This window comes from Mchenga conophoros, linkage group LG14 (assembly GCF_057382185.1).
Source record: "Mchenga conophoros isolate Kocher_MC1m ecotype Shallow Benthic linkage group LG14, M_conophoros_male_GT1.1, whole genome shotgun sequence".
NCBI lineage: Eukaryota > Metazoa > Chordata > Actinopteri > Cichliformes > Cichlidae > Mchenga > Mchenga conophoros.
This window is the reverse complement of record NC_140539.1, coordinates 5,708,212-5,733,391: the sequence shown is the minus strand read 5'-3', so window position 1 is coordinate 5,733,391 and position 25,180 is coordinate 5,708,212. Positions and strand designations below refer to the sequence as shown.

The following is a 25,180-nucleotide window of genomic DNA, read 5'->3' as shown; positions in this document are numbered from 1 at the left end:
CCAACTCCAACCCCCGACGCATGTGGCAAGGACTCCAGACCATTACAGACTACAGGACCACCAAACCCTCCCCCGCATCCTCTGATGTCTCCTTCCTCAATGAGCTCAACAACTTTTATGCTCGTTTTGAGCGAGGGAATCCCACAACCGTAACTGAAGCAGACGTGACGCCAGACCACCAACCTCTGACTCTCTCCCCCACCGATGTAGGAGCGGTGCTGAGCAGGATCAATGTCCACAAGGCTGCAGGTCCTGATGGCATCCCCGGGCGTGTTCTCAGAGCATGTTCTGGGGAGCTTGCAGGAGTGCTCACAGACATATTCAATCTGTCCTTGGCCCACGCTGTGGTACCGGCCTGCTTCAAATCCACCTCCATCGTCCCGATACCCAAAAACTCCAACCCATCTTGCCTCAATGACTACCGCCCAGTAGCACTCACCCCCGTCATCACTAAGTGCTTAGAGCAGCTGGTCCTAGCACACTTCAAATCCTGTCTCCCCCCCACCCTGGAACCCCACCAATTCAGAACAGGAGCACAGAGGATGCAGTCTCCATCGAACTGCACTCTGTCCTCTCACACCTAGACAACAACAACACCTACGCCAGAATGCTGTTTATAGACTTCAGTTCAGCATTCAATACAATCCACCCCTCACAACTCATCAGGAAACTGACAGACCTGGGCATCAGTTCCCTCATCTGCAAATGGTTACTGGACTTCCTGACCAACCGCCCCCAACATGTCCGGCTGGATAACCACTGCTCATCTACCATCACAATGAACCCCGGTGTACCACAAGGCTGTGTGATGAGCCCTTTCCTCTACTCCCTCTTCACCCACGACTGCAGACCTGCTGATGGTTCCAACACCATCATTAAGTTTTCAGATGACACCACGGTGATTGGCCTCATCAGGGACAACGATGAGGCCGCCTACAGGGAGGAGGTGGATTGTCTGGCTGAGTGGTGCGACAGAAACAACCTGCTGCTTAACACCGAGAAGACCAAGGAGCTCATCGTGGACTACAGGAGGAATGCTGACCCACATCCACCCATCCACATTAAGGGGACGGCTGTGGAGCGTGTGAGCAGCTTCAAGTTCCTGGGAGTCCACATCCCCGAGGATCTCACCTGGACGACCAACTGCTCCAAGCTGGTCAGGAAGGCTCACCAGCGCCTCTTCTTCTTGAGGACTCTGAGGAAGAACCACCTGTCCTCAGACATCCTGGTGAACTTCTATCGTTGCACCATCGAGAGCATCCTGACCAACTGTATAACAGTCTGGTACGAGAACTGCTCTGCCTCGGACCGGAAGGCGTTGCAGAGGGTCGTGAAAACTGCCCAGCGCATCACCGGAGCACCACTTCCTGCCATGAAAGACATCTACAGGAAGCGGTGTCTGAAAAGGGCTGGGAAAATCATCAAAGACCCCAGTCACCCATCACATGGACTCTTCACCCTCCTGCCCTCTGGGAGGCGCTACAGGAGCCTCCGGACTAAGACCACCAGGTACCGGAACAGCTTCTTCCCCACAGCCGTCAGACTCCTGAACTCTGCCTCCTGACATCTGACCCACGTTAACACATGGACTGAACATACACACACCCACAATGGACAACTGTACCCTCAAACACACAATAATAACATGGACTGAACCACCACTCACAACCACTAGCACTTTATATAGCCTCTGTAGGAATTATATCTCACTTATCTTAACTGCACTACTGTATAGCTCTGTGTAAATAGTCATTCTGTACATTTGATAATTTTTAATCCTACAACTGTTTACAACTTGCATAGTTCCCATTTCTGTATAACTGTATATCTCAGATTTCTTTAAAGTTATTTATTTCATATTCTGTATAGTTTTTAATATTTATATCCTGTTCATAGCCTGTACATACAGTAAAGCGCTATATAAATACAGGCCATTTACCAGGCCATTTACATAGCTTGTACTCACTACAGCCTGTACATACTTATAGTTATAGAATATTCACAACATACTTCATATCGTGTACATTATAACATACCATAATAGACCCATTTCTGTAATATACTCACATATCTATATTATTGCTAATATATATTGTAATATATCTACTGTATATCACTAAAGCACTTCTGGATGGATGCAAACTGCATTTCGTTGCCCTGTACCTGTGCATGTGCAATGACAATAAAGTTGAATTCTATTCTATTCTATCGAATAGGAAATCAGTGGTATCGCACATCACTAGTTTTTAAGTTGAATCCCCAACAAACACAACAATGTCGACGAAACGTTTTGCACCGTTGTACCTTTGGTTTCATTCTATAATACTGGACTTATTTTTCTACGAAGGCTTGAACGTGAAAGTGTTTAAACAAGAGAAAAGTGTGAAAATCTTCTGGCCTGTCTGAGAAAAGTGTATAAAGTGTGTAGTGAGGGGTTTTACAGCCTTAAAACATCTGTAATAATTGTTGGCTGCAGTTGGCTATTTCACCTATCGCGGGTTATTTTTAGAACGTAACTACGATGACAAACGAGGGACCACTCTATACAGTTTGTATGAAGGTGGAATTCATTCAATGGATCTAAGCATTATCAGCTAAAAATCATATGAATCTCTGTTACAATTGATGTAACCTCTGACCTTGAAACCACAGCCACTGCACTAGTCACACACAATCTAACCTGTTTATCCTGCATTAACCTGCAGAGTATTTTTATGCAGCCTTTAAATAAAGATCCGTAATCTAAGTGATCTAAGCGAACTGAGTTAGTTTACCTCAGTTTATTTTGCAGCATGTTTCACAATATGAAAAGACATAATGTCACACGTACAGACCTAATATCTAATTTAGAAACATGAGGAGTTACATTTAAGCTTTAAACGTCCAGTTTATCAAATACCACTGAGCAGTCCTTACCTTTAAATCTAACCGCTCGTCTTGCTCTCCGTCTTTCTTATCTTTCTCTATCTCTGAGTGAAGTTAGCTCTCTTTCTTTTCTTTCCCTGTAAAATACAGCAGCTGGGCCAACACATTGTGTGACAAACTGCGCACAAAATTTGGCACACATCATCTCTTTTTATGCAGCATCCTCTGGTGATTAACACATGAACAGGATTACCATTTATGCCTTACTGTTTAGGCTAAAATTGGTGTAATGTTTGGAAGCTCACAGTGAAAAAACAATAACTTAACCCAAATGCGTTAAAGTAAAAGTAACAAGCTCATTGTGAAAATGTAGGAGTAGAAAGTACAGGTCACGGTGGTTAGCACTGTTGCCGCACAGTTGTTGTTTACAGTGGGGCAAAAAAGTATTTAGTCAGCCACCGATTGTGCAAGTTCCCCCACCTAAAATGATGACAGAGGTCAGTAATTTGCACCAGAGGTACACTTCAACTGTGAGAGACAGAATGTGAAAAAAAAAATTCATGAATCCACATGGTAGGATTTGTAAAGAATTTATTCGTAAATCAGGGTGGAAAATAAGTATTTGGTCAATAACAAAAATACAACTCAATACTTTGTAACATAACCTTTGTTGGCAATAACAGAGGTCAAACGTTTACTATAGGTCTTTACCAGGTTTGCACACACAGTAGCTGGTATTTTGGCCCATTCCTCCATGCAGATCTTCTCGAGAGCAGTGATGTTTTGGGGCTGTCGCCGAGCAACACAGACTTTCAACTCCCGCCACAGATTTTCTATGGGGTTGAGGTCTGGAGACTGGCTAGGCCACTCCAGGACTTTCAAATGCTTCTTACGGAGCCACGTCTGGCACTGCGGGATTTGATTCCCTGCCGTTGTAGTGTGTTACTGATGGTGACCTTTGTTACTTTGGTCCCAGCTCTCTGCAGGTCATTCACCAGGTCCCCCCGTGTGGTTCTGGGATCTTTGCTCACCGTTCTCATGATCATTTTGACCCCACGGGATGAGATCTTGCGTGGAGCCCCAGATCGAGGGAGATTATCAGTGGTCTTGTATGTCTTCCATTTTCCGATGATTGCTCCCACAGTTGATTTTTTCACACCAAGCTGCTTGCCTATTGTAGATTCACTCTTCCCAGTCTGGTGCAGGTCTACAATACTTTTCCTGGTGTCCTTCGAAAGCTCTTTGGTCTTGGCCATGGCGGAGTTTGGAGTCTGACTGTTTGAGGCTGTGGACAGGTGTCTTTTATACAGATGATGAGTTCAAACAGGTGCCATTCATACAGGTAACGAGTGGGGGACAGAAAAGCTTCTTACAGAAGACCTTACAGGTCTGTGAGACCCAGAGATTTTCCTTGTTTGAGGTGACCAAATACTTATTTTCCACCCTAATTTACGAATAAATTCTTTACAAATCCTACCATGTGAATTCATGGATTTTTTTTTCACATTCTGTCTCTCACAGTTGAAGTGTACCTCTGGTGCAAATTACTGACCTCTGTCATCATTTTAAGTGGGGGAACTTGCACAATCGGTGGCTGACTAAATACTTTTTTGCCCCACTGTATATGTTGTTGTTTCTGTGGCTGTGGCTGTATAAAGCTGCTGCTTTTTAAAAATCCAACACCAAGTTTTTAGATCCAGTTTTTACAAAAACTTAAATCAGAGTGAAAATTGTCTGTGGAAATTTTAAAAATATTGTTTTAATTAACCAGTGTGAGATACATGAATTTGCAAAAGTCTCTTTTTCTAATTGTAGCATTGTACTGAACATTCAGACTGCAGCTTTAGTGGGCACTGTCCGTTGATTCCACTTGTCTGCACTGGTCACATCTAATTAAAGCTAGTTCACTGAGTATCCTTACAACAGGCTGTTGTCAGGTTTGGTTGGTCTCTGCAGACATATATTGTTCCTGAGGGTAGAGCCTCTATTTTTTGTAACACCACTTTTCACTGTTTCAGTGTTACATTTTATCTCCACTAGACTGCATAGGAGCAATTTCAGGACTCTATTCTCCAGTTAAAATTGAAATAATATTATTTCTAACTATTAAATTCACAATTTTTTCCACCCAGGACCTTCAGTATTTAAATGCTGTTACAGTGGCATCAAATTATTGCATTACATATATTTTACCCTTCTGAGGATGGTTCTTTTGCTGTGGAAATAGTTAAATATTTGAAAAGAAATAATTAAATAAATACATAAAAAAATATTGAAAACCTTGGATACTGCTAAAGAACTTGACTCACCATTGACTGTTGGAGAAATCATTGTTGCCATGAGAATAAATCTCGCAGTTCGGGCAGATTCCCTGTTGAATTCTTTAAAAGAAATCCAGGACAAACTGTCCCCATTACTGCTTGTGGTATATAAGGAATCATTGCATCATGGCACTCTACCCTACTCTAATGCAAGCCTCAGTAGATCTCATCTTAAAAAAAAAGATAGGAGCTGCAAAGATTTGAATCCTTACAGACCTCTTCTTAATAAATGTGGATGCTAAGATCCTTGCTAAAGCTTTCCCACATTGTCTGCAAAATATTATACCAACTGTTGTTTCATAGGAGCAAACTGGATTTGTTAAGGGAAGGCAACGATTTAAAAAAAAATCTATTTTCATTCACTACATCTGGTCATTACATACAAATACCCTTGTACTGGGCCACACTCAGAAGGTGTGGAGCATTATTAGGAGGATATTAAATTTTTTTTTTAAATTCTTTTTAAAATAAAAAAAACAGTTAAAATGGCACAACAAACACAATATGAAAACATTTTCACATGCACATCAACTGTTTCTGAGAAACTCTTAAACTAAACAGCATAATGGAATTTTAATATAATGGGTTAGGGTTATGTTAGCACTGCTCATAGTGATTTAAAAAAAAAATTGAACAGCAAGTAGCTTTTCTTGGGACTGAATAAGTGGGCAGTTGACCTAATTCTACTTCCTACTGTTGATGATTGGGCCCTTGATTAATATTTATTGAAGTGGCTTATGGACAGGGATTAAAATAGGCTGGAACAGCATTCCAGCACTTTCCGTTAATGAGCAATTAAACCAGAACAGAAGTGCGCATAAAGAGAGTATCAAAAAGGAAAGTCTTAAAGGTAGAGAGGGTGTCTCCCGAATCTAAACTGGGAGCTGGTTCCACAGAAGAGGCCCTGAAAGCTGAAGGTTTTGCCTCCCATACTACTGCTACTTTTAAACACTCTATTCGAGCGCTTGTATGTGAGGAGCAGGATTTTATATTCAATTCTGAGTTTCAAAGGGAAGCCAGTATAGGAGAAATATGCTTTCTCTTTCTAGTCCCCGTGAGTACTCTTGCTCTTATTGATCAACTGAAGGCTTTTCAGAGATTTTAGGACATCCTGATAATAACGAATTGCAATAGTCCAACCTGGTAGGAATAAATGTTAGGCAATGATAAGAAAATGAAATATTGCGATAGAATATGGGCAAAACTTGCATGCACAGTGCCTTTGTTTTCATACACACATGGCGGAAAAAGCATGGCGGCGACGGAGAATGAGAAGGGCGAAAGCGGATCGTTGAATGAAACAGATGAAACAGAATTGGTGCAAAAACTGTGCAACTTCAGTGGTGTGGAACTGATTTGGCTTTCGTCCGTCAGATACACACCAAAGCACATTTTCTGGTAGAGCATGCAAGCGGCTGTCGTTATTACCGAAACGATTTTATGTGGTACATGGCACTCAAAAATCCTTCAAAAAATGTTTTAGTACGATTTTGCTACGTCTAGCAGAGGCCCCACTCCGTGAGATCTTCAACGCACACCTCCGGCAGAGCTTCAACAGCATTCCGAGGGAGACTGGGGACATTGAGTCCGAATGGACCATGTTCAGCGTTTCCATTGCCGAAGCTGCTGCATTTAGCTGCGGCCGCAAGGTGGTTGGTGCCTGCCGTGGTGGTAATCCCCGAACCAAATGGTGGACACCAGAGGTGAAGGGAGCCACCAGGCTGAAGAAGGAGTCCTATCGGGCTTGGTTAACCTGTGGGACTCCGGAGGCAGCTGACAGGTATCGACAGGCCAAGCGGAATGCGGCTCGGGCAGTGGCTGAAGCAAAAACTCGGGTGTGGGAGGAGTTCGGAGAGGCCATGGAAAAAGACTTTCGGACTGCCTCGAAGAGATTCTGGCAAACCGTCAGGCGTCTCAGGAGGGGAAAGCGGTGCTCTACCTGCTGGCGGAAAATCACAACTGTGTGATCTCTACATAAGAATGGTAGGCTATCAGATGAGAGCTTGTAATTCAATTGAATTCTGTTCAATTTTATTTATACAGCACCAAAACACAACAGCAGTCGCCTCAAGGGGCTTTATATTGTACGGTAGATTGTACAATAATAGATACAGGGAACAACCCAACAATCATATGACCCCCTATGAGCAAGCACTTTGGTGACAGTGGGAAGGAAAAACTTCCTTTTAACAGGAAGAAACCTCCAGCAGAACCTGCTCAGGGAGGGGCGGCCATCTGCTGCTACCAGTTGGGGTGAGAGAAGGAAAACATGATAAAGACATGCTGTGGAAGAGAGACAGAGATTAACAACAGGTATGATTCAATGCAGAGATGTCTATTAACACATAGTGAGTGAGAAAGGTGACTGGAGAGGAAAAACTCAATGCATCATGGGAATCCCCCGGCAGCCTACATCTATTGCAGCACAACTAAGGGAGGATACGGGGTCACCTGGTCCAACCCTAACTATATGCTTTACCAAAAAGGAAAGTTTTAAGCCTAATCTTAAAATTAGAGATAGTGTCTGTCTCCCGAATCCAAACTGGAAGCTGGTTCCACAGACAAGGGGCCTGAAAACTGAAGGCTCTGCCTCCCATTCTACTTTTAAATACTCTAGGAACAACAAGTAAGTCTGCAGTGTGAGAGCGAAGTGCTCTAATAGGGTGATATGGTACTACAAGGTCATTAAGATAAGATGGGGCCTGATTATTTAAGACCTTGTATGTGAGGATCAGGATTTTGAATTCAATTCTAGATTTAACAGGAAGCCAATGAAGTGAAGCCAATAGAGGAGAAATATGCTCTCTCTTTCTAGTCCCTGTCAGTACTCTTGCTGCAGCATTTTGGATTAACTGAAGGCTTTTCAGGGCGTTTTTAGGACATCCTGATAACAATGAATTACAGTAGTCCAGCCTGGAAGTAATAAATGCATGAACTAGTTTTTCAGCGTCACTCTGAGACAGGATATTTCTAACTTTAGAGATGTTGCACAAATGGAAGAAAGCAGTCTTACATATTTGTTTAATATGTGCACTGAAGGACATGTCCTGGTCAAAAATGACTCCAAGGTTCCTCACATTGTTACTGGAGGCCAATGTAATGCCATCCAGAGTAAGTATCTGGTTAGAGACCATATTTCTAAGATTTTCAGGGCCAAGTACAATAACCTTAGTTTTATCTGAATTAAGAAGCAGAAAGTTAGCGGCCATCCAGGTCTTTATGTCTTTAAGACATTCCTGCAGTTTAACTAATTGGTGTGTGTGTTATCTGGCTTCATGAACAGATGGAGTTGGGTGTCCTCTGCATAGCAATGAAAATGTATACTGTATCTTCTTATGATACTGCCTAGGGGAAGCATGTATAATGTAAACAGAATTGGTCCTAGCACTGAACCCTGTGGAACACCATAATTGACCTTAGTGTGTGAAGAGGACTCTCCATTTACATGCACAAATTGGAGTCTATTAGATAGATATGATATGCAGTGCAGTACCTGTAATATCTACAGCGTGCTCTAATCGCGCTAATGGAATATTATGGTCACCGGTATCGAACGCTGCACTAAGGTCTACCAGGACAAGCACAGAGATGAGTCCACTGTCAGATGCCATAAGAACATTTGTAACCTTCACTAAAGCTGTTTCCATGCTGTGATGGGCTCTGAAACCTGACTGGAACTCTTCAAATAAGCCATTCCTCTTCAGATGATCTGTTAGCTGTTTGACAACTACTCTTTCAAGGATTTTTGATATGAAAGGAAGGTTGGAGATTGGTCTATAATTAGCTAAGACAGCTGGGTCCAGGGATGGCTTTTTAAGTAAAGGTTTAACTACTGCCGGCCTGAAGGCCTGTGGTACATAGCCGATTATTAGAGATAGGTTTAGCATTAATTAATGCCAGGACTTCTTTAAGCAGTTTTGTAGGAATGGGGTCTAAAAGACACATTGATGGTTTGGAGGAAGTAATTATTGAAGTTAACTCAGAAAGATCGATTGGAGAAAAAGAGTCTAAATTAATATCAATGGTACTGAAAGTAGCTGTAGATAATATTACATCTGTGGATGATTATTGGTAATTTTTTCTCTAATGATTAAAATTTTATTTGTGAAGAAGTTCATGAAGTCATTACTAGTTAACGTTAAAGGGATGGTTGGCTCAACAGTACTCTGACTTTTTGTCAGCCTGGCTACAGTGCTAAAGATAAACCTAGGGTTGTTCTTATTTTCTTCAATCAGTGATGAATAGTAAGATGTTCTGGCTTTGCGGAGGGCTTTCTTATAAAGCAACAAACTATTTCTCCAGGCTAAATGGATACAGATTAAATAGTAATGGACCAAGGACAGACTTTACGGAACCCCTGATTGAATTTTGATTTGTGCAGATCTAAAGCTGCTAACCGAAACATAAAAACTTCTACCCGTTAGAAATCTTGAAAGCCAGTCCAGAACCTAACCTGTTAAACCAACATGAAGCCTTTGAATTAGAATGTCATGGTCAACAGTATCAAAAGCAGCAGTAAGATAAAGAACTATAACTGAAACTCTGAGTCACTGTTGATCTTCATGACTTGACACCAGCTGTGAATATTTTATTTCCTCTCTTGGAAAACAGCTCCTGCAATTCATCTTCTTACATTTCTTCATGCTGCTGTCCCTGTCTGCCACAAAGTTCTAGGTTCATGTCTCGCTCTATTTTTGCAGCACTTCATGGACCAACCAAACCACACTCAATGTATTGGTCAGTCTTAACCAATTCCCCAAACTTGTCCATGCACTTAATGCAGACATATTATTGAAATTTGGGCTATAATGGTTGTATTGATGTATATCAACTTGAAATGCTCCCAAAACCGGCACTACAACATGTAAAAATATAATATAAGCTCTGGCGGACTTGGTTCTATGGTAGGTCTTAAAGGGTTAATAGTGGTTGAAGTGATTTTCTAAGTTGATTAATGAATTACTGATGCGCTCCAACCCACAGGTTAACTGCCTAAGGTAAGGTGGAAGAGGTTTAATTTACAGAATAAACACTAATATTAATGCAAGATGTAATGCAATGCAAAAAACTAGTGTGGTTACTATTTTAGTGGTTTACTATTTCATTTCACTTTTTATCTGATATAATAAATTGTTCTCTTTGCAAGCATCATCTATGACACCTTGTTACTGACAGGTAAACTAACATAAGCATTATGGTACTAACATTAACATTAACAAGGTATCAATGTGACGCAGTAACTTAACTATGTAAAATGTACACATTCAGAGTTTACACCCAAGGTCTAGGTTCCTGGTGTTTTAAATGCTCATACATTGCTGTCATTGACCAAAATCTCTGCATTACAGTCTGCATTCAGCTTCATTTTATGCAAAATGCTCCCACACTTTTCGAGGTCTCTATCTCGTTTTTCTTCAATCTATTCTATTGTTCTTCACCCTCATGTTTTGCTGTTCGCATTTTGTTCTGTTTTTGGTTGTATTGAGTGCTGTCTTGGCAGACAATAGCGGTGATACCGACCCATAGCTTCCTCTAGTGCAGGGGTCGGCAGCCCTGGGCACGCGTGCCACAGCTGGCACGCGAAGGGTTAACTTATAGCACGACCATAGCTAGACTGGCCCGGTATGCCCGATGCCGGTGGTGATTTTTCGTTTTTATGAGCCGATGATTTTATTTTTTTGGTAACGGTATAAACAATGAAAGGTGGTGGATTGGCCAGATGATGGCCGATGTGTAAAAATAACTCAGTTGTTTGGTGGTGGCTATGCCGGAGCTTCCACAAAGGCCAGCAGGTGGATGAGGGAAAGTGGAGGCAGAAGGAGGAGAGACCCGAGGCGGTGGCTCTAATTAATAGAGTTGCCAACTGTCCCCTAAAAAAGGGATATCGTCTCGTATTCAGAGAAAATATTTCGTATTGAGGTGAAAATGAATGCAGTTTGTCCCGTACTTCAGCTACAATGAAAAAGACACAAAGCTGGAGTTATTCCGCGTCTTTACGCTGCAGCTGCCTCTTCTTCTCACCCCCTCCCTCTCCTGTTGCTACTTCAGTCATGAAACTGATCGATGATCAACTGATCGTCTTTTCTGCCGGAAGTCCCGTCTCTCTTGTTTGTTTATCTCCCACTTTGCGCCAGAAAGAGGAAACCAGCGGATGTCGCGCTAAACAACAGCAGCAGGTTTAAGCTTGATCAGCTGTTGTTAGAATTTATTTAATATTACTTTCTAGTATCAGCTGATGTTTGCTGGAGCCACAGCTGTAAAGCTGCTGGTCATGATATCGGTTTGGTTATCTGGTGAGAGGGAAACATGAAGATGAAACCAGGAGATGTCCTTACTGAATCATCAGAGCTGTGATGGAGAAACAGGTTTAACTTTTAGGTGACATGAATGAGTTGAAGGCAAGTTATGAACTGTTTCTGAGAGACAAATAACACCAGGATCCTTTTCTAAGTAGCTGACAGCTGGAAACTGTGCAGGGGCGGGTCTTGCAAAGCTTTGCCAGGGGTGCCAGGTAGGGCATTAACATGGAAAGGGGTGCACAAAGAAATACTTTTCTTTCTTATTCTCATTTAAAATGTCTAGCTTTTAATAAATAGTTATCTGAATCTTACAACCAAAGTTATGGCTAAGTTCATGGCTTTTCCTATAATACCAGGTGGGCAGGTCTCTAGTCAAAATGCCCAGGCTGTTTTTTTTCCCCAGTCCAGCCCTGGGCGTGACAAGCAGTGAATTAATTTGAGAAGGTGCATTAAAAAATAAATGGCCGAGCCAGCGGTGCATATCGAAAATTAGCTCGCATACACACATTAGTTGTGCTGCTTCTTAATGACGGTATCTTAGCTAACAACCCCAACTACCAGATTCAATTTGTAATTGGCTAAAAATAACTTAGCCTACCGGTGAGAGGGACGTTGCTAGCTGACAGTTTTCTCAAGCAATGTTGAAATTTCCACATTCCAACACTTCAAATGCTTCAGGAGCTGTCCGCTCAGCGCAGCATCAGCATCACAAAAATACATGGATACATCCGTAGACTCGAGACAGAATTCACAATGTGTTTTCAGGACTTTCAGGCGTATGGACCAATGTTTTCTTTTCTGATCAAACCAGAAAGCTTAAATGAGCAGCTGGATTTGTCTCGGATTAACTGGCTGAGTTAATGCCAGTTAATGCGAAATCGAAATTCAGCTGATTGAAGTGAAAACCTTGACTCTGTAGGGGTCAAAGTTTGCAGAACTATGAAAGCAGCTGGAATCCATAGGTATGCGTGTTCATGGAGCTTGCATTTTCACCTGCTGGACATCACTACCTGACAAGTCTAACTGTCTTCAGAACATTGCAGAGGCATTATTGACAGTATCTGGCTCTACATATCTGTGTGATCAGATTTTCTCTCACACAAAGAGTGTCCTCAGGTAGCCGTCTGAATGTTGGACACTCGGAGACCTGTGTTTCTGAGTGGAAGAGCAGAGATCACATTAACATGTTAACACCTCTGTATTAACAAACTGTCCCTGCGAGTGAGATGAGCCGTGTGAAAATAATAAAGGAGGATCCAATCGCAGGCAGTAGTGGAGGAGTGAAGGTGGTTTATTGAACACAATGCACCAGTGGAAAAACGGAAACAGAGATCACACTAAACTATACTGGAGACAACTAAACTACTGAATACGAACCGGAACTCAAACATGAAGCAAGGTGGACGACGGTACAAGATGGTGACAGCAGGTGACACACAGATGAAGCAGGGTGGATACACAGACGAACCAGCTACTACAAACACAGAAGACACGACTTAAATACACTCAGAACCACAGGGAGATTACACACAGGTGGGGGGCACAGCTGGGAGTCATTAACGAGACGAGAGGTAAAACTGAACACACTCAGGCCTAGGGATGGGTATTGATAAGATTTTCACGATTCCGATTCCATTTTCGATTCTGTTTAACAATTCGATTCTTTATCGATTCTCTTATCGATTATTTTTAAAAAGGAGAACACTAAGTTCGAATAGCTTAGAACTTCGTTTTATATCTTCTCTTTGAACAAGATAGCAATTTAGGAGTAACATGGCCTTACAAACCCAACAGTGAGATCTTAAGAGATCCAGCCTACGGCTCTTCAATGGGTGTCACAGGGTCCCCAGGAAAAAAATTGTAAATGTAAAATAATAAAATAAATATTCTTCTGTAACAATAACAAAGTATAACATAAATTATTCAGTAGCAATTACACAAGAATATCCAGTAATGTCCCTGCCTACAATTAAACACATTCATTTACCGAAAATCGGGGGCATCTGCTGTGGCAAATGGGTTCAAGCCTTTGACCACAAACTGAGTCACTGCTCGATGACATTCGTCTATCCTGGCCTGAAAGGAGACGCCACCGCTAGACTGCAACGAGAACTGCCAGCATCTGAGCCAGACTCTGTGTGTCTCTCTTATCATGGTCACCTAAATGCACAGTAATGGCAGGTTTTGTAATAAGGCAGATTGCGCTAACATAATATGCACTGTTAGTTGATTATTTACCTGCCGCATTAACGGGAGAGGACGTGCAAACGTTACCCCTGCTGCTGGGTTGAGATTCACGAGTCCGGAGCAGAATTAAAAACACGACATTCATTTAAGGTGATCACGTGTTTTGTGAGCAAATGCTTTTGCATATTCATAGTGTTTCCTCCCTTAAACGAAGTATCTACTTTTCAAGTATTGCAAGTTGCCCTGTTGTCATCCGTTCTCGTAAAGTATAATCAAACTTTTGAGCGTTTGAGCTGCTTAGGCGCCGTGTTTCCTGCCAGGTAAATGACGCTCCGCAACATGGTGACGTCATTCGGGGCGACTGGAATCGATAAGGGAATCGTTTGCAAAAATGGCAAACAATTCCAAGGAACTGAAACAGTGGGAACCGGTTCTCAACAAGAACTGGCTTTCGATACCCATCCCTACTCAGGCCTCCGGCCTCTGGGCCTGCGGCTCGGTTCAGTCTGGCACAGCTGGCTGCCGGCAGAGCCGGCGGGCACGCCGGTGCACCCCCCTCTAGCTTCTGCTCGGTGGCTACTGGGTGACGCCTCGTCTGCGGATCCTCAGCCCTTCCCATGAGGGTGGCACGGATGCCCCTCCGGTGGTCCTCCTTGGGCTCTCGCACTCTGGGGTCTCTGGATGTCTGGGGCCTGGATCTCCTCCATGCCTGCTTCATGCCCTGAAGGGCTATGGCTCTCTACATCCTCTTGCAGACCATTACATGTGGAAACCATTTGAATAATAAAATAAAATAAATAATAAAAACAAAGGTCGATCAAATGGACCAATACGGCAATGTCACGATGATCCATTTGGCAAAATAAATCCATTGGGTATCCTTGTTGGTCTTCAGACAACAATTCTGATGGCTAAAGAACCAAATGGGACAGACAAAAAAAAAAAAAAAAAAAAAAAAGCTGAACACACTCACATGAGACGCAATAAAACAGGAACAAGAAACCACCAAGACGCAGACTCGACATTGAGAGACAGACAGAAAATGACACATGGAACTAGACGTATACTAAGCAGACTAAACCGAAGAACAAATCCTAAACACAAATAAACAGAAACATGAAACTCTAATAATAAACATCATAATCATCATCATCATCATCATTAACACAACAAGAGAACAAGAAAACAATCCCTGATGCAAAATAAAACCAAAACATAATAAACTCAAAATACTGGGTAGAAACTGACCCAAAACCATGGCACAAACATGCCATATTGGCCCAGTTTATTTTTCTTATCATTGTTGTGAGGAGACCATAAATAGCATTTGCATTTTCTGTTGTACAGTTCATTTGCTGTTCTTGTTATGGATAAAAAGTGTCGCTGATAGCTGCCAATAGAGCAGGGCGATATGGCCAAAAATATTTATCACGATATATATTTGAAAATTTGCGATAACGATATAACCGACGATATAATTGATGCGAGACAAAATACAACTCCACAACATTACTAGCGCAAAAAGACAACCTTCCATTTATTTTCACTTAAACAAGAAGCTGGTTTTTATGTACATTAAAGCTTTATAAAAATTTAACAGTGCAAATGCAAATTCCTTGCTGAAAGTTTAACCAAAAGGCATTTCCAGTAGAAATGGGCTGACATATCCTGAGCATAACCATGTATAATATCCACTGAAGTTAAAAAGAGGTGCTTTGCAACATTAAACTGCAGTGTGCAGTACGCATTTTTCGGACCATAAGGTGGACGGGATTATAAGGCACATTAAGCGAAACAAAGCAGTCAGATAAATCAAACTTTATTAAACTCATTCTTCTTGCTTCCTCCACTTCTGTACCATTGATTCATTAATGTTGAATTCTCTGGTAGCTGCTCTATTCCCATGTTGTTGCAGTATATTAATGACTAACCTCGTATTGTGGATGGATTATCTCAGTTGTTCTCCTGACTGAAGTTTGGTCCGTTTACAGCATCCTGCCATGCGATTGCATTTGTCTCTAACCATGAAGAACCTTCACGTTAACTTTTATAAGTGGAAAAGTGTTAGTGTTCGTCCTCCAGCTTCACTGTTTATGTTATGCTAACATAGCTGTGTCGCTAGCGATCACGTAGCACATCATTATATACCAGCTAGCCAAACTTCAGTAACCCTACAAACGTCACTGCTGTTTAGTTTCCTGTCTTCATTTATGTTGGAAGTGATAGCAGAGCTGTACGTTTGATTTTTTTCAGAAATCTCTCAGTCATAACATGCTATATCATGCTTAGGTAACTAGCGAAACTAGCGAGCTAACTTCCGCTAGCTTCCTGCTAACTTCTAACTCCGTTAAATGTAATAACTTTTGTTTTCATGGATGCCTGGAAGTTAAACTTTATAGTTACACCTGGTAAAGCAGCAATGCTGATCGTTTTATTAAAGATGAAAGAATTTAGACAGTTTTTAACTCTAAGTGATGCTGCAGTGTTGTTTGACCTGAAGTATACTGAGTTTAGGACCCAGATTACTCCCAGATTTAAGAGCATCTTAGAACGGCCGCTTGCATGTTCTGCAAAAAAATGTGCTTTGTTGTGTATCTGACGGACAAACACCAAACCAGTTCCACATCACGGAAGTTGCACCATTTTTACAAACCAATTCTGGTTCATCTGTTTCACTCAACAATCGGCCATGTGCGTATGAAAACAAAGGCACTGCGCATGCGCGTTTTACTCCCATTCTATCGCGATATTTCATTTTCCTATCGTTGCCTAACATTATACCGGTATTACCGTGAACGGTATAATATGGCCCAGCCCTAGCTGCCAACAAATATAATCTTATAAAGTTGTTCTATATAGTGTGTAACTGTTAATATAGAGTGTTATTTAATTTACTGCTAATGCAATCATATGGCACATTGACTGCTGAGCAAATTTTAGATGGTACTGATCATCAGAAAGGTTGCCTACCCCTGCTCTAGTGTATTGCAGTTAGAAAAACACATTCTTTTTTTTTTTTACATTCATGTTTTGGATGGACAGAAACATTAACAGATATACAACAGGAGTAATCATATTGTCAGTTCTCTGTCTGTTTCTTAACAACAACCGACAAATAAGGGCTAACAATAACTAAAGAAAACTAAAAGCAGGGCTCTAGACTAACTTTTTGCCATAGGCGCACCGGTACCCCTAACTTTAAAAAGTTAGGCGCACTCAAATTTTTCAACGGCATCGCTTATCATCGCAGTTTTACATGTGTGCTTTTTTGGGGGGGGGACGTTGCAGTCCATAAAGACAATATCCATTTCTAAATTATTAACTAACAATCTTGCACTTAAAGTGCTTTGTCAATATTGTAGAAAATGTTAAACTTAATCATCATCTTGGCCTCCTCTGACGACCTGTTTGCTGTTGCATGCTGCTGAAAGACAGTGGGGAGAGAGGACACTTGGGCAGTGCATTTATTGCAGCATATAATGTGTTTTCTGGATACACTGTGCTTTTTCAGCATCCAAAGATTGATGGCACCGTGTCAGAGCACTGGCTATGAATTTCAGATCAGGCCTTAACGTAACAAAAAAGTTATCAATCGTTCTTTTCATCTTTTCTTATTACCCACAGCTACATCCACTTCTGTCGGGCCTAGGCTGCTCACTAGGGCTGGGTATCATCACTGATTTCTATAATCCATTCGATTCCGGCTCTCAAAGTCCTGATTCAATTCGATTTTTCCTCAGACAGTCAGAAATATTATAATTCTGATCATTTATCAGTACTGATACATGTGAGACTTCATCAGAATTGTGAACAAAACAGCAGATGGCTTTGTGTCAAAGTAACTGAGAATAAAACACAGAAAAACATGAAGGAGATTTTTCTGACCTGACCTTTTATAGCAGATAATCTTAAATTATTCTGCTGCTTATTATTATTCTTGTTCAAGGTCATTTAAGTGAAAAAAAAAGAAAAGAAAAAGACCACGGCCGACAGCGCTGTAAACAACGGTAGACTGGTGGGTAATAAGCGAATGAATAATGCAGAAAACAGAGATTTGAGACGGGAAACTGTTCTTGAAGTACAGAGAGAGAGAGAAAGAGAGCTGTGCATGAAGTGTCATTTTTATCGTGGTGGAAGCAAAACAGCAAAAGTCAGAGTGAATTCATGACGACATTGATCAAATGTGAAGCGTAGTTTGCTGCTGGCTCGGTGAATTTTGGTTGGAGAGAGACAAAACCTCCAGCTCAGAATCAGCGCAAAAAGACGTAAACACAGCGCGGACGGTGGGCTCGGTGAGCTCCGACAGTGTGTCCGTGTTCGGGCGAGAAAGCCGAGAAAGATAAAGCTGATTCTGATGCGTCGGGTCCGCTCTGTGTTTACGTCTTTGTGTGGAATCCGTTAATGAATCGATAACGCTTTATTCAAGCTACTCACCTCCCTCTTCCACCTGCACTTTCAACTGGACCACGGCCAATCAGAGAGGTCCCGCCCCTGACTATCTCTGATTGGATTAGTCCACGATAGGGGCATAATGTGTGTCTGTTGTTGACCACACGGAGAGTTGCAGAGATTTTTTTTTGTTTTTTGTTACCCGAACAGTTGGTCGCACCGGTGCGACCAAATATTTTCTTTTAGTCGCACCACTGAAAACTTTGGTCGCGTTTGCGACCAAATTGGTCGCACTCTAGAGCCCTGAAAAGGGAGACAAACAAAAACAAAAACAAAAAAAACACCAGGAGAAACAAAATAAGAAACCGCCTCCTGGGAAACACCAGCAAAAACAAAAGCAAAAGGGGCAAAACACCCAGGTGCCTAAAAAACAAAACATAACCTTGACCACTGATAATATTAAACAATTTATTCCCTCTACTGGCTTTCAAAGAAAAAGAACAACAACAAAGATACCAACGACACATGACCCCCCCCCCCCCCAAAAAAATAAATAAATAAATAAATAAAATAAAATCACAATATCTAGGAGACATTGTCGATGTACAACAAAAAAGGACCCCAGACCTGCTCAAGAATATCTTCTCTCCCCTTAATCCTGTACATAACCCGTTCATATAATGCCATCTTAGACATTTGTTCAGTCCATTCCCTAAGAGAACAGGGGCTAATGTTGGTAAATTGGTGAGGTATAAACCAGGTCTCTTGTATGAAAGCCAATACTGGATCTTTAGATGGTACTGGTCTTCCCCTCTGAGTGAGGAAGGCCTCTAAAGACGAGGGAGCCACAAGACTTTCTTCAATCGCAACCCATGATGGCTTCTCCGTAAGGGAATTATGTATCTTAACTAACTGAGAGAGGGAGAAAGCATAGTGATAGCAGACCATCTTGGGCATAGCCAACCCGCCACTATCTTTAGCAGCATATAGTTTGGACCGATTAAAAGATGGCTTTTTGCCTGCCCACACAAAACCCTCCACACATGTATTATAAAGCTTTAGTAAATTATATGGGCCTGCTATAGGTAACATGTGAAGTAACATACTGAAGTTTAGGAGCAATTATCATCTTCACCAAGTTAATTCTGCCCAAAAGGGACAGATTTATTTTAACCCAATTCTGCAACATGTTTTGAATCACTGGGGAGATATTTACTTGCATTATGTTATCTAGACCAGGGGTCAATTTAATCCCCAAGTAAGTCAAACCCTCGGACATCCACTTGAACTGCCATGAGCTCCTAATGACTGGAGGACACAATTTAGAAATGGGCATAACTTCCGACTTAGACCAATTTATGGTGTAGCCAGAGATTACAGAAAAGGAATCAATAATTGAGGAAATTGCAGGAACGGCCTGTTCTGGGTTACATGAAATCAATAAAATGTCGTCTGCATACAAAAAAGTTTTATGTTCTTCTTGACCCATATCCACCCCTCTGATTTTCTTACATTCACGTAGTGCAATAGCCAAAGGCTCCAAAAACAGGGCGAAAATGAGAGGTGATAAGGGTGAACCTTGTCTAGTACCCCGACTTAACGAAAAGGAGGGTGACATTATCCCATTGGTAGTAACTGTAGCCATTGGATCTGTGTATACCACCTGAATCCACTGCCTGAAAATGGGACCAAAACCGAATCTCTTCAAAATATAAAACAGAAAGGGATACTCAACTTTATCGAAGGCCTTCTCTGCACCTAAGGAGAAGGCGACGACAGGATCTAAATTAGTCCTGCTCTTCCAGAATATATGCAATAACCTACGTAAGTTATCTGCAGAACTTCTGTTTTTCACAAAACCGACCTGATCCCTATGCGCACCAAGCAAGGGAGAACCTTCTCAAGCCTAAAAGCTAGTATCTTGGAAATAATCTTTTCGTCCACATTAATTAATGAAATTGGGCGGTAATTCCCACAATGCTGTGGGTCTTTACCTTTTTTTATGTAATAACGTGATCACTGCCGATCGAATACTAAATGGTAATCTCCCCCTTTGAAACGCATCTTGATCTATCGACAGTAGTCTTGGAGCTAATTCGCCCACAAACACCTTATAAAAATCTGATGGAAATCCATCGTTGCCTGGAGATTTGCCCAATCTAAGACTACCAATTGCCTGCTTAACTTAAATTAGTGATCTTACCTTCTAATACAGTTCTGTATCAAATCTGACAGCCTCTGTTCCTCCACCAATCCATTGGAGGTGTAAAGCTCCTGATAGAATTTAGTAAAAGCATCATTAATTTCTTTTTTACTGGTGGTCAACTTATTATTATTACTAGGAACAAAAATAGATGGTATAAGGTTGCTAGATTTGATCTGCTTAACCCTGTGTGCCAAAATTTTACCTGTTCTCTCCCCTTGTTCAAAATACTTTTGATTTAGGCAAAACATTGCATATTCCCGTTTTTTTCTGCAGTATACTATTCATCTCAAATTTAAATTTCATTAATTTGTTCCACACTTCCCTCTCTGGGTGCAGCATGTGCTGTTTTTCGAGCTCCTTGATATCCTGTTCCAGCTTCATCAGCTTGTCCCTCTCAGCTTTTTTAATCAAGGAGCAATACTGGATAAGGCGCCCCCTCAGGTAGTCTTTAAAAGCATCCCAGGTCATTCCAACATCGTCAATAGAGCCCTCCTTGTGCAACCAAAACTCCTTCATCATTTCCCTTATACATTCACAGTGACCCTTATTCTTCAATAATGAGTTATTCAGACGCCACCTAGGTGACGGTTTAATATTATCATTACCAGAAAGAACAAGGTTGATGGGAGCATGATCCGTTACAGCAATATTACCAATAGAGGACCCAATAGTTTGACTCACCAGAGAGCGAGACACCAAGAAGTAATCTATCCTAGAGTCGGTTGAGTGAGGATGCGAAAAGAAAGTATAGTCTCTTTCTTGAGGATGAAGAAGTCTCCACATATCTACCAGGCTCAGTTCCTCTGACATCACATCCACCGCAGCATTTACAGGGTCCTTACTTAGTCCAGGACGGGAGGATTTATCCAAAAATACATCCCTGACCCGGTTAAAATCTCCCCCAATTACAATATTTGTATTACCAATAGTCCGCACAGTGTTACAGACTTCGTGAAAAAATTGTGGCTGAGGAGAATTGGGGGCATATATGTTGACCAATGTCACTTTCCGCCCCTGTAAACATGCATCCAGGACCACCCATCTACCCTCCTGATCTGTATAATGCTTAAATACCTGAAAATCCAAGTTTCTTCTGATCAATATGACCACTCCTATTTTTCTAGCAGAAAATGCACTAAAATAGACTTGAGCCACCCAATCTCTTTTAAGTTTAATGATTCCACCTCATCGAGATGGGTCTCCTGAATCAGGGCTATGTCTGTCTTTTTCTGCTTCAAGTACAGTACCAGTGTAAAGCTGTGCAGTACTCTTGAATTCCAGGCAACCTTTTTCTTAGGCCCTGAAAGGCCATTAATCTGGCTTGTTGGCCTGTTTGTTTTTAACGGATTTTAAGGTGCAGGAACTAATGAATTTTAGACCTGAAACCTGAGCTCACACTTGCAAAGACAGTAGGAAAGTAACGTGAGACAGGGAGAAAAGATTTTTAAATAACAAATAATAATGTAATAGGACAGAGGAGTCAGAGGAACAAACAATATAATAGGTGTGTAGTCTTTAGTTATTCTATGGCACTAAACACTGCACAAAAGCGGAACTGCTTGAAATGCACGATTTTTATAGTGGAGCAGTTCAATATATACGTGCTTCTCACTTTCAGAGGGTGAGTACAAGCACCATGCGTACAAAAGTCAGTTTGTATTAGACAGTGTTGGGTAAGTTACTTTAAAAAAGTAATTAATTACTATTACTAATTACTTAATCAATATTGTATTTAAAATACTTATCTAATTACTGTGTCTGAAAAGTAACTTAATTACTCAATAAGTAATTTAACTAAATACTTATTAAAATCCCCATAAACCTTGAGTGGACAAACAATAGAAATTAACTCTTTAAATAATAAATAATTTTTAAAAAAAAAATACGAGTCAACATGAAATAGTTTAGCCTTTTTGCTTCCTGAATCATCTTTATTACATTCTATAAAAAAACATTCTTTAATAATTACATTTTTTGTAAGGAATGTAACTTTCTTTAGCTAAGAAACACAATTCCAGAATAACAAATATATTTTTCTGCAACATATCGGAATAACAAAAGAGCTTAACTTAAGACATGTTAAACATGACATATTTCATGCAGTAAACATTAAAATTTTTACATTTTCAAAGCAATGAGTAACATATTCATACATAATGTATGTAATCATGTCATGTGATTCAACAAAGTGAAGTTAACTCTGAACTTTGGTTAACAAACAGAATTCCTCTGAAACTTCCTCAAACCAATGAGCACCATATTTCCTGCATGCTGTATGCACTCATGTTTTCCAAAACATTTTTTCTACTACTTAGCTGTGTTGTTTTTGAAAAAGTTGTTGTATCTCATTAATGTAAGTCTCTCAAAGCGTTCGCTTGACAATCTGTTCCTTCTGGGTGTAAGCACAAGATTGCCGAGGCTAAAAAGCCTTTCGACTGGTACGCTTGATGATGTGGCTGTGTTGTACCTCAGTGAAATGGCCTTAATCCTGGGAAACTGGCTAAGAACACCCAGCTCAGACCGATATAATACTCCTTTAGGAACAGATACTCCCGATCAGTGAAGCATTTGATTCCAAACTGAGTGCAGACAGTATTTAATTCAGCAAGGGGAATGTCAGTGATCCTGGACAGAGCGTCGTGAAATGAATTCCATCGTGTTGAAACAGGTACTATGAGTTTTTTCTTGAAAAAATTATCTACCAACTCTGAAGTAACAGAAGAACGGTTTGCTTTTGTCCACATTGCAGAACACTTTGAAGTTGCACTTCTGTGGATGAATTTTGCCACATTTGCTTGAAGCCATTTCTCAACATCATGAAAAAATAAGTTCAGTGTGTGTGATGCACACCTTAAGTGTGGAGGGAGAGAAAACTTTCCTTCAGATTCTGTGGAGAGGGTCTGCTCAACATCAGTAAATGTCACCTCTTCATCTTCATCCGATTCCTCATCAGAGTCTGATTTTTGGAACATTCTAAAAGCTTTGATAAAATTGGACCCGTTGTCTGTCACGGTGGCTGTCACTTTAGAGTTCAGTCCATAAGCCGAATGTACTTGCTCGATTTCATTGCCGATGACATCATATGTGTGTCTCCCTCGAACTCTTTTACATGCTAGCGCTGCATGTCCTCATACAAAAGTAGAAGGATCAATCCAGTGTGCCGTCATTCTGAGAAAACTTTTGTTATGGCTGGTCCAAATGTCAGCAGTTGTGAAAATATATTCCAAACTCTTGAATGTCTCTTTAAGCTCCATTTCCATGTCAGCATAACACTTATCTAAGTAAGTAGAAAACGTTTTTCGATCATGCAGTGCTGCTTTTTTGCCACACACAGGTATTTTGTTTAATATGCACCTAAAAGACGGAGACTCTACAGTCCGCAGCGGTAGCATCTCTTCCACAACGTAGCCTGCAATCATTTTCTTAAGCTCACCTTCAGACACTTTCTGTGTTGCTGAAGTGAAATCAAGTTTCGTCTGCTTAGCAGGAGTTGCCGCGGTGTTATCCATGGATGATGAAGATGGCTCACTCAGAAGGCTTTGTCTGTGCTGCCGTGTCAGGTGTTTCAGCAGATTACTCGTGCTATTGACAGCGGCCGATAATTTTTTCTCCCCAGGACATAGCTTACATATTACCGTAATGTTCTTGTCTGCTTGTTTTAGAAAAGTGAAGTGACGGGAATATTTCCATTTCATAAAACAGGCCCTCGCTTCAGCCGAGTCCGACATCTTCCGCTGTAGAATGTGACTATGCGGCAAACTGGCGCGAAATGACGTACAGCTGCACTACAGCGATGTTAAAGTGGCAGAGTTTATTTTTACCATTAGAAGATAAATTATTGAAATTAAATAATGATTTTCAGCGAGTTTAGTTATTTTACAATGTAATGCAAGTACATTGTAACCCTACCCCAGGTACACGGCTTCTGCATAAAGACGTAAACACAAAGCGCAGACCCGCAGATCAGAATCAGTGAGATGTCGCCTTTCTCACCCGACAGCACAGACACGGTCGGGGCTGAAAGCTGACAGCTCGCTGATTCTGATGTTTTGGCGGGTCCGCGCTTTGTGTTTACGCCCCTTTTTGCGCTGATTCTAAAGCTGTTAGTTTTATTTCTCTCCAAACAATATTGACCGAACCAGCAGCAAAAGAAGATCCAAACTAAGCGTCACATAAACATCGTCATGGACTCTCTCTTACTTTTACTGTTTTGCTTCCACCACAATAAAAGCACACTTCATGCACAGCTCTCTCTCTCTTTCTCAGTGTACTTCAAGAACAGTCTATCCCCGAAATCTGTTTTCTGCATTATTCGCTTGCTATTGGCTTCTAGAAATCAGTGACGATACCCAGCCCTAATGTTTAGTAATCTTCAATTGAATGTCAGTCTTTATGGTAGCTCTTTGCTTCACTAATTAACTTATCAGCTAACATGAGATGGCTTTGTCTGTTGAGGTCTATGGGATCCATGTAATTGTGCAACTTAAGCTGAGCAATTTACTATGCTGGGCAGTTGTGTTGAATTGAAACTTTTATATAATTTATTTCATGTTTGTTACATTAGTTTGATAAGCATTTTACATATAGACCTGCAGTACTGTTAATTGTACAGATACAGCCACTTAAAACGGCTGCCTCATCAGTGACAGGATCATGATGGATGCTTGGTGGAATCCTGACCAAAATGCTGGCCGTAATGACATGGTTGATGCAACCCTGAGTACACCCCAAAGTTGCATTTAGGAAAACAAGTGGTAATGTCTTGTGTATCCACCAGGGGGATTAGTGTGGAGGCTTGCCACACATATCTTTTAAATTTGTTCAGGGATTCTATAATTATGATAGAATCAGCCTTTAATATAAAATATTGATACAGATATATGTTTGCAGCAAATAAAATACAGGTTGCCAGA

At 41.1% G+C, this 25,180-nt stretch overlaps 1 protein-coding gene and 1 pseudogene across 8 annotated transcripts in view; one reads left to right on the top strand and one right to left on the bottom strand.

The window, feature by feature from the left end:
• LOC146559144 (uncharacterized) overlaps positions 1 to 23,776 on the bottom strand; it is a 55,967-nt pseudogene extending 32,191 nt beyond the window's left edge.
• The window catches only part of fat3a (FAT atypical cadherin 3a), a 176,872-nt gene that overhangs the window by 14,403 nt on the left and 137,289 nt on the right, over positions 1 to 25,180 (top strand). The window lies entirely within an intron of this gene.